The sequence below is a fragment of the Pteropus alecto genome, unplaced genomic scaffold (genome assembly GCF_000325575.1).
Source record: "Pteropus alecto unplaced genomic scaffold, ASM32557v1 scaffold659, whole genome shotgun sequence".
Lineage (NCBI taxonomy): Eukaryota > Metazoa > Chordata > Mammalia > Chiroptera > Pteropodidae > Pteropus > Pteropus alecto.
In genome coordinates this window covers 591,593-602,059 of record NW_006442482.1, presented here as the reverse complement: position 1 = coordinate 602,059, position 10,467 = coordinate 591,593, and the positions used below count along the sequence as shown (strand labels likewise).

Below are 10,467 nucleotides of genomic sequence, written 5' to 3'. Positions count from 1 at the left end.
ATGCTAAGTGGATTTTTGAGGCCAATAGTTAATTATCCAATGATCTGGTTATAAAAATTCCATTCATGAGGAAATGGTAAGTTGTTTTACCATTGTGAGGGTTGGTTTGTTTTTCAAATTTATATAGATTTGTACACCCATATACTGGAGATGATAAAAAAAGAATTACTCCATTTAATTTTTGTTAGATTTTACTGCGTGGAATGTAATTATAAAAAAGAAGATTAAAAATTAAAAATATTCTCTATCTCAGACATTCAAATAACTTTACTGTTCAAACATTACACCTTGGGAGTAGGCACTTATTACATGAATGATATCATTGCTCAAACATTTTTGAAAATCATTTTCTATAATTTCCTTGAGTTTGATAAGCTAGTTTATGTGTTATGCAAAAAACTAGTAAAAGAATATACTGATTTATCAAACTCAAGAGCAATTTTCCAATGTTAGAAGCAACAACCAAGTCACTTGAAACAATTTCAAATTTTAAGGATTGTAAATGTAAGCCGAAATAGTAAAACCAAATTAGTTAGAAGTCTTTATTTTGAAGTAATTTCTGGAGATGTCTATTTAAATAAGTGAAAAGTTTGAATCGTTACCATAAACAAAATGACAATTGTGAATGCTAATGTATTCTGGACACAGGACAAAAACAGCAGTTTAATATATGTCTTAATTTAACGAAGAATCAGTTTTTGTCTTGGTTAATATATAATGCCATGTTTTAATGTATACTCAGAGATTTTCTGGAATCAATTAATTTTAAGAAGTTAAGCACTCACTTATAATCTTGTTGATATTATAAATTTGCTTAGTAAGACTATCTTTAATAATCAGTACCAGGCGATACTTCAGCTCAGCATCTGCCCAAATGATTAAAAATATGAAATGCAGACTAGATGATGCAAATTGTTCTGGTTATATATTCTTGTCTTGCTTTGAGGATTCTCCCATATATTTATTTTCTACTCTGTATCTAATGTGTGTGTGTGTATGTGGGTCTACAGCCATGCCACCCTGAACAAGCCCGATCCCATCTGATCTCAGAAGCTAAGCAGGATTGGGCCTGGTTAGTACTTGGACGAGAGACCACCTAGGAAGACAAGGTGCTATAGGCATAAAAAATAAGGGATTGTAAGCTGACAAGGTCCTTGCAATCTGTGAGGTCAACCGCGGGTTGCCTTGCCTAAAAAAAAAATCTGTATAGGAGCCTGTGTAGTTATATATTTAAGACATCATTTGGATACACACACACACACATACACACACACATATATATGAGACAATCTGAACATATAACTCTATATATAGTTATAAGTAACTATATTTATAGAGACTGTTATATATAATATACATTATACATATTATAATATTATACATATAGATATATGCTATATATATAGGTATAGGTTACATACACACGCTCACACATATACTTCTCTGTCCTCTCTCTAGTTCTGGGCATGTGCAGAAGTTACAAAATGGTTGTTTTTAGTCCAAGTTTGCTTTTGTTTGTTCTACAGAATGTTGTCTTACACAGTATTTTTAAGTTTGACTTATTTAAAAATCAGATTTTAAAATATAGCTTTCTGGCTGATCTTGACCAGTCAGAAAGTCTGGCAATAATGTCCTCCTAACAATAACAAGCCAGGTAGAACTGAGGAGAGGCTGCTGCTATGGTATGGGCCTTGTGCCCTGCCATTCACTATGGTCCCCACAACTTCTTATACCTTCCTGACACACAGGCCTAGGGTCAGTTGTCATTTTTCATGTAATATTGGTTCTGAGTTTGAAATCCTTAATACAAATTCTATCAAGGCTTTTGATTTTAACCTTAAGGTCAATGGAGAGGATTTTAAGCAAGGGAATAACACGGCATGGCATCATGGAAATTTTACTGGCTTATATTGAGGAGATTATTCAGCTCCCGTGAAGATAAATATTTGTTTGCACACGGTTGCTTCTTTTGAGCTAGAGGTAATGATTATTTGCTGTCTGGCAGGTTTGTGATTCCCCACCACTCCCACCTTCAACTTTTGTCCAAAAAGGACTCACAATGCTCTTAACCAGCCTGTTCTGAGTATTTGTCTATTGTGTTTGATTTTCCTGTCTCCTGGGGCTGTACTACATTGTGGGGAGCTGTGATGTTGGGCCCCTATGGCTGAGTAAACACCAGTGCTTAGTTTAGGGAACCCCTCGCATTGCCAACGAGTATAAACTGAGGGCCAATACTGTCCGCAATGCCTACCTTGCTCTTCTCCTGCATGGCTGAGCATCCTAGCTTTTTAGACCCAGCCATTAAAATTAAGGTGACAGAAACAAAATTAATATGACAGAATGCCAGTCTTGCTTTTGCTAGGACTAAATGATGCAAATGCTCATAATTAGATTCAATTCCATATGTCTAGAGAGTAAACTCTTCTTCTAAAAAGATAGAATACTAATGTTTTGCATCGATGAAGGGCCTTTCATCTTGAAGTTTTCCCACATGGCTTACAAACCAATATGGCATAGTAAAAGAAAAGTAAAGACAACTTCAACCACAAATGGAATGTAACAACTGCTTAATGGTCTATAATAAAACAGTACCACAGGAACTATAAAAAGCTATTAAAAACATCATTAATATTTATCCCCAACAGAAAGTATTATTTAATACACAAAGTTAAATTTTAAGAAAAGTAAGTTTTTGGAGAATGATAGCTAGCCATTTTAAGTTCTGAGGACAGAACAAGTAGTCTTCCAATATGTAAAGATATTGTTATACTTGATCTACAAAGGTGATTAGAAAGTTTATCTCAATGTCTTTAAAGAATGGGCATGGGAGAGGAGAGGAAGAGTGAGAGAAGGAGAGGACTAACACATCTCAGATCTGAACATGCCAATCCTTATGACAATATTGCTAGATATATTATCAGTGGCATTGTAGAGATGAGAAAACTGCAGCTCAGAGGAAGTGAGGAATTTACCCCAGATGACTGTTACTAGTGAAACTAGAATTGATATTATAGCTGTTTGATTACAAGTTCATATTTTTTCCTACTCTGTCATACTATTCACTGCAGCTGTTAACACCTCTTATGTTCAAAATAGATACTCTGTCTTCTAGGTAACAGATCTTTTGTCTCCCTCATCAAAAATTTAAATTCCCTAGAAGCACGTGGAAGAGCTGGTCCTGTGACATCTCCATATGCTTCCTTGACCAACACTGGCTTGTGCCCCCCCAAACAGTGTACATATGGTTTCTAGCTTCTCCTTACTAGAGGGTAAGTTCCTTGCTTTTCCAAGGGGGCACTTCTCCCAAGTTTTTCAAGTGTTTTGGAATGTGGCTTGTTGTCTGGGAGTATGACTTACTCTTCCAAAGTTGTTCCTATCATTCTTGCAGATGCTCTAGGGTCCTAATGCTAATAGCTTCCTGCTTCCATATCCCAGAAGTGCAGAGGTTCTTGACTACTGTGAGCAATGTTAAGTTAGCTAGTAACCTCTTCTTGCCTCCTTGCCCTCTACCCGAATGTCTATTCTAAAATAATTTCCTATACCCTTATAAGGCAACTAGCAAGCTTATTTTGTCTTCCTTACAGTCTGTCCTTCTTTCTCCAGTTTTGATAGTTGTGTTATATCTACATTGTCAGAGGATATAAAAATTACATGCCATCCTTATCCCTAATGAAAAAAACAATTTTCTTAAACCCGGTATCTTTGCATATCAAGTTGAATATTCTACTTTTCTGTTACCCATGTTTAAGTAAGATAAGTTTACCTTTACTTTCACAAGAAAGTTCCTGAGGGTTGGACCATGATAGTTTTCTAAACTGCAAAGCTCTTGGGCACCCTCTTCTAGGGCAGAGCAGATGTATGTCATTCATACAGACAGTAATGGGACTTAAAGTAGCTCTCATCCTTGTCTGCATTTGGTAGTGCCATTTAAAAAAGTCATTCTGATAAGTGTGTAGTGGTATCTCATTATGGTTTTAATTTGCATTTCCCTGATGATAAATGATATTGAATATCTTTTTATATTCTTATTTGCTATTCATATTTCTTCTTAGGCAAAGAATTCTTACATATGACCATAAAGGAGAAAAATTGGTAAATTGGACTTTATAAAAATTAGTAAATGTTCAGGTAGATATGAGAGATGTATAATAGAGTGAGAAAACCTAGATTCTATATCTACATCCATTAAACATTTTGGTGGCATCAAATGTCACCAGAAGGAAGTTAGCTTTTTTTGGAGGATAGCGAAACATTAGACTGAAGAAGAAGTTGAAGAAAAGAAAAGTTAGGTGGAACTGAGGGATGTAACAGATTGAAGGACAGGAAACTGTAGCTAGAGAAAGTAGTTGCAGAGCTGGCATCAGTGAGCTGGAACAGAGTTTCAAGTGATGCCAGTGCCTGTGAATGCAGGGGAGTGAAGATGAAGATGCTTAAGGCTTATAAGATCCCGGGCTCTAAGGCCAGAAGGTAAAGAGGTTAACTAATATGAGGATGAGGGAACCAGAGACACAAGCAGAGAATGAAGTGGGCAGATTATAAAGCAGATGTTGAAATTGATATTGAGGATGGTAGGTGAGTGTCTCTTCCATATGCAGATGTGTACTGCAGATAATCCAGATAATCCGGTGTGTGTAGCCTGCTTAACCCATTCTTGTCTTTTTCCTCAAATATATATTTTTTTGTTCATAAATATATTTTCATGGAATTGGTAACATTCAAAGCAACAATCTTGGAAGCATTAATATTTTTCTCTTTGGCGGCAGTATTCTATAGGGTAGAAATTGAAAGCTCTCCTAAGACCGACTCTAAGCAACATATGAAATTGAAGATTGAAATCCAGATCATAGAACAGTCATTATGTGATAATCAGACATCTGCCGTATCAGAAAAGCTTGACATTGCTGTGCTCCTAAACTTACTGCCTTAGGCTGTCTTGTGTCATATTTTTTTGTAAGAGTTGGATGTCTGTACATAGAATACTATTTATCAAAATAATGTGATAAATCGTAATTGTCAGATATATACACACTTAAATGAATTAACCCGAAGATATATTTAGAGATGTGCATTTTGTAAAATGTTTTTGATAGTTTCTTTTTCTTTCATTCTCTGCTTTATCATCTTAAAGTAGCATGTCAGAATGCATCAGTAAACCGATTCTGCATTGTATTCGTGTGTTATTCTATAAAATGAAGTTTATCTTGTGTGATTATATTTGGTAGTCATTATTTTTATTGAGAGATGTCATCTCTCACACATGTTTGTCTTTGGTTTGTCTAGATCTCTGCCAGGTGGTGGGAAAGATTCCAACACACTGTCCTTGGAGGATAACAGTCTGGATGAGGAGAAAGAATAGATGCCTGTAGCAGTCAGATTTAGTACCATAGGGTTTAGATGTTAGTTATACACTGTCATATCATTTCTAATCATTTTGTGAGTGTTGGAAGTAGTTTATGAACTGGAGAATCACTGAAAATTTTGTTGTGGAACTGTGATTTAGATAACTTGCAGAAAACGAGAACGTTCTAGAATGGAAGAACTAAAAAGAAAACACAGGGATAAATATGTGTGTTTATGAAGAGAACAAGTGAGGAAGTAATAGCAGAAGGGGTAGAAGACAGAGGAATTGAGAGCATGAAAGTCATAAAGAGTTTAAGTGCAAGTTCAGTGGGAAAGAAGAGGAGGAGAGAGAAATTTGCATTCAAAGGAATCATTTTATTGTTCAGGATTTTAGGGAAACTGATTTCTATTGAAGAAGTCCAGGTACAAGCTCACATTTCCTTCATGGTTAACTCACAGATTTGCCTCCTTATAGAATGCCTTTCAGATTAAGCTTTACATTTTCCCTTTTATCCGAATGGTGTTTGTGTTTGAGGGTACATTGATTTAGCATCCAATGATTTAATATACATTCATTTTATCTCCCCAAATAGATTTAAGGATTATATATTCGATGTTAAATACAATAGACTACTGTTGAAATTTGATTCAGAAAACTGATTTAGAGGTCACCGTAGTCTAATACCCTCTGTAATGGCCACTGACCTTCACACGCAATGCCCTTTCTCCCACAGTTTCTGTGTTCTTTCCATCTGTCACTTTCTTCAGAGGAATGGCCTTAGTCTACTGGAGCCACTTAGCCTAGACACAGAGAGCTTGAATTTCCTGGCAGTTTAGTGTTACCATCTCCCACCCCTAGCCCCATTTCCCTATCAAGGAACCTTCCTAGTGACTGACAGGTGTGAATATGAACATCCATTCTGCCCTTGACTAAAGTAGGAATAGTGTTAAGGCTTTATTTGTGCCATCCAGAGCTCTCCTGATCAGGCTCAGGCTGGGACTTTACAGAGATCATAACCTTATTATTATTATTTTTTTTTACCTCTGTCTGCCACCCCCCCCATCTTTCCTGGGAGCATTTAATAAATCACTTGTACATGAATCCTTATCTTAAGGTTGCTTGGAAACACTGACCAAAGATACTCTCATTTTACTGTGGGGAAACTGAGGCCTAATGTGCTTAACCAATGTGCCCAAAGTCAGGTACACCCTAATTTGGTATCCAAACCTGTCTATCCCACGTCTATGCTATTAACTTCTCCTTAATAGTTCTAGGTATACAATAGATATATAATAGTTGTCTGTTGTGTTGATGAATAAATGATGAATGCACTACCTGTGTGCAAGATATTTTCCTGGATACTAAAGGAGGCATGAATTTAAAATATAATTCTTAGATTCCAGGAGCTTAAAAACAAGAAAAGGGATAACACTAACATTTATTAAGTGGAATAAGAAGGACAGATAAATTGCTATTGGAATCCAGAAGAACAAGTGACAGAATGATCATGCATGTTTGGAGCAGGCAGAGAGAGAGATTGATTCAAAAATAGTGTGGCACTGAGAAAGCTAGGGAGGGAAGTGGGGAGGGGGAGAAGGAGAGGGCGAGGGAGGAGAAGAGAAAAAGAGAGAGAAGTGGGAGGAGGGAGAGAGATATTAAAAAACTGTGGCATCTGGATTGAGGCTGAGAGAGTTAGGTTTAAATAAGTTTATTTCAAGGTTGTTGACATTTTAAAACTTGATATAGTTTACTCAGTTTCGTGCCCTAATGTTTTCACCATCATTGGGAACATTTCTATATTATCATGAAATGACATTCAAAATCACTTTTTAATGAATTTTATTAATATATAGATATATTGAATACATTTAATGATACCTCTGTTAGTGAATATATTGATTTTCCTAAATTGCTGATTATGAAATGTCACTGCACTGAAGATCTTGGTACATAAACGTTTGCTTACATTTCTGAGATCATTTGCCAAGGATAAATTTCTGGAAATATAATTATTAGATTAAATCTTTTGAGCACTCCTGAAACATATGGCCAAATTGCTTTTCAGAAAAGTTTCAGTATGCCGGCATATTGCTCCTCAGTGACATGTGGCTTGTTGCTTCTTCAGAATTTCTAGTCATTTATTGATTTATTAATCCACAAAATATTTTTGAGCACTGACTATGTGGGAGGCTTCATGCTAGGTGGTACATCATTATTAAGTAGAATTCCTTATGGGTTTTCCTCCTTAACTTTTTTTCTCTTTCACCCACAATACTCCAATTTTGCTTCTTCTCTGCATTACCGGAAACATGATTTCCTTTCTTAATTTCTAACCAGGGATTATTTCATCCTTTGTTTTTCTTTTACTGTTGTTCTTTAATACCATTCCATTCTTGTTCAAAGTTGCAATATCTTCTCTTACCTCTCTGAGAACATTAGTGATAATTTGGGGGATGTTTTTCTTTTTCTCTCTTCATGCTTTCTGTTCCCAGTGGCTTTTTTCTTATTTACTTATTTTGATTTCTGTCCTTCATATTGAAGACTTTCCTTAGCTGACTGGTTTTCCTTGTCTAATTACATTTAAGAATAACAGCAAGCAATTACATGAGCCTTACTCTATGCCAGGACCTGTTCTAAACACCTTACATTTAATTCTCACAATAACCTCATACGATAGGTTCTCTTATTATTCCCATTTTCTAGATGAGGTATGAGAGGTTAATAATTTGTCAAAGACCTCTCAGCCAATCACCAGCAGAGCGATGATTCCAACATAGAGAGTTCAGATCCATGCTCTGTGCACATAACCACCGAGCCATATGCCTGCTTCTAAGCGTTATGCAGGGTGGTTGTGTCAGGCTGGTATTTGATGTCTTTTATTTTGCTTTTATTAGACACCCCTGTGCAGATCCCATGTGCCAGCCGAGGTTCTAGGATCTGAGGGGAAAGAAAGCTAAGAATCTCAATAGTCAGTGCCTGAATTTGCCCTTCATGCATCTCCCCTGCTTTCACTATAGCACCTGCCTTCGACTGGCGTGCAGTCACCCAGTTCAAAGGCCTGTAGGTTTACCTTCACCAGAAAACAAGGCTCTGATCTTTTCAAGAGGTTGGGGAGGGTCAGTGGCCTGAACTGTACAAAGTAAGAGAAGGTATCTGGGAGTGCAACTGAATACTTCTTTTTTTTTTAAATAGCTTTATTGAAGTGTAATTCACCCAATTAAAGTATTAAATTCTATGCTTTTTAGTATATTTACAGGGTTGTGCAAACATCACCATGATAAATTTTAGAACATTTTTAGAAAATAAAACCCCATACCCATTAGCAGTCACACTCCATTCTTCCCCACTCAACCAAACCTAGGCAACCACTAATCTTTTTTCTGTCTCTATGGATTTGCCTATTTGGGACATTTTATATACGTGGAATCATACCATATATGATCTTTTGGTAGTGGTTTTGTCCACTTGGGATAATGTTTCAAAGGTCATCCATGTTGTCCCATATATCAGTATGTCATTCATTTTTTGTGGGTGAATAATATTCCACTGTATGGTTATATCACATCTTATTTATCCATTCATCAGTTGCTGGACATTCAGGTTGTCTCCACTTTTTTTGCTATTATGAATAATGCTGCTATCAATATTCATGTATAACTTTTTGCGTGTGCATACATTTTCAATTCTCTTGGGAGTGGAGTTGCTGGGTCATACGGTAACTCTGTGTTTAGTTGTTTGAGGAATTCTCAGATTGTTTTCCAAAGTGTTCACACCGTTTTACATTTACAGTGCACAGGGGCTCTAATTTTTAACTACTTCTTAAATAGACTTTTCAGCAATGTTTAAGTTCTACCTTTCCTGTCACTATCTGTAGAATTTGGGGATCTGTGAGTGTGTTTCAACTTTTCTCATTGCTGACTTGGCACACAAATATATTGGTTCCTACTTATCTATTGGCTTTCTACTCTCCAAAATTATGTGCTATTGTCTCTTTTTTTTCCTTGTAGATGTACATTTTTTCTTCTTTATCTATTTGCTCTCATTTCAAGAGGTTTTAGGATGTATTAGAGGTAAGTACATGTGTTCAATCTATCAGTTTAAGCTGGAAATACCTTCAGTTTCTTCTCTTTCTTTTAAATTCATATTCATTTTAATACATCTTATTAAAAACAACATTTAGAGTATAATCCCATGTTATGAGTGGTCCCTATAAATCTATCTTTTCCTGTTTATGCTCCCTATCTCTTTCTCTTTCTCTCTCTAATCTATGTATATTGCTACCCATCTCTTCATCTCATCTCTACAGTCACAGAAGTTTGGCATATATTCACCTAATATTAAAAATGTTTATTTTTGTTTGATGTGATTTGGGGTAATTCTTTGCTTCCTACTACTTTTCTGTATTTATTTTTTAGAAACTAATAGGCATGGATAAATGTTATGAAAATGATAAAATCGTTATGTAAAAAAAGTAAAATATGATGTCATGGAAGTTAAGGGAGTAGGATGCCTCAAAGAGAGCATGAATAAAAATATCAAATAGAGTAGAGAAGTTGAAGAGGATGAAGATTGGAACAGGATCACTATTCTTCCAATTGTAGGCTCTGCATCCTTGTTTTCCATTGGCAACTTTAATTTTGATCTCAGAGGGCATCAAATATATGTATCACACATATCATATCATGTTTAAAAATAATAAATAACAAAATACTTATTAATGTGCCTAGAGACTCATGTGCAACTGTCTGTGATGTTAATAAAAATTGTATTTATAAAAATAACTGCCTAAATTTCTCAGAATAGCATAAAAATCACATAAGAGAAAAATTTACTAAGTAAAAGTTTTTATTTATTGTATTTATTGTACTGTTAGTATGACAAATGCCAATATAAACATGGATGTCTTGAACATACCATGTCAATAAATAAATGTTTCTTGGGAGGAGAAATCCAACATTATCCATTTTCTGTCTCAAAGGCAAGGTGAAATGGAGCTCAATAGAAGAAGGAAACAAATGAGAACAGGGGCATTTTGTTAAGCATGAATTTCACCTCTTAGAATGGGCTTGTGTAGGATCATACCTCCCCAGTTCTGAATCTTGCGCTTTGAAAAGCAAAATAACTTT

The 10,467-nt window shown here is 35.6% G+C and overlaps 1 pseudogene; it reads left to right on the top strand.

The window, feature by feature from the left end:
• The first annotated feature begins 1,002 nt into the window (after positions 1 to 1,002).
• Positions 1,003 to 1,121, top strand: LOC112470235 (annotated as a pseudogene).
• Positions 1,122 to 10,467: the final 9,346 nt, after the last annotated feature.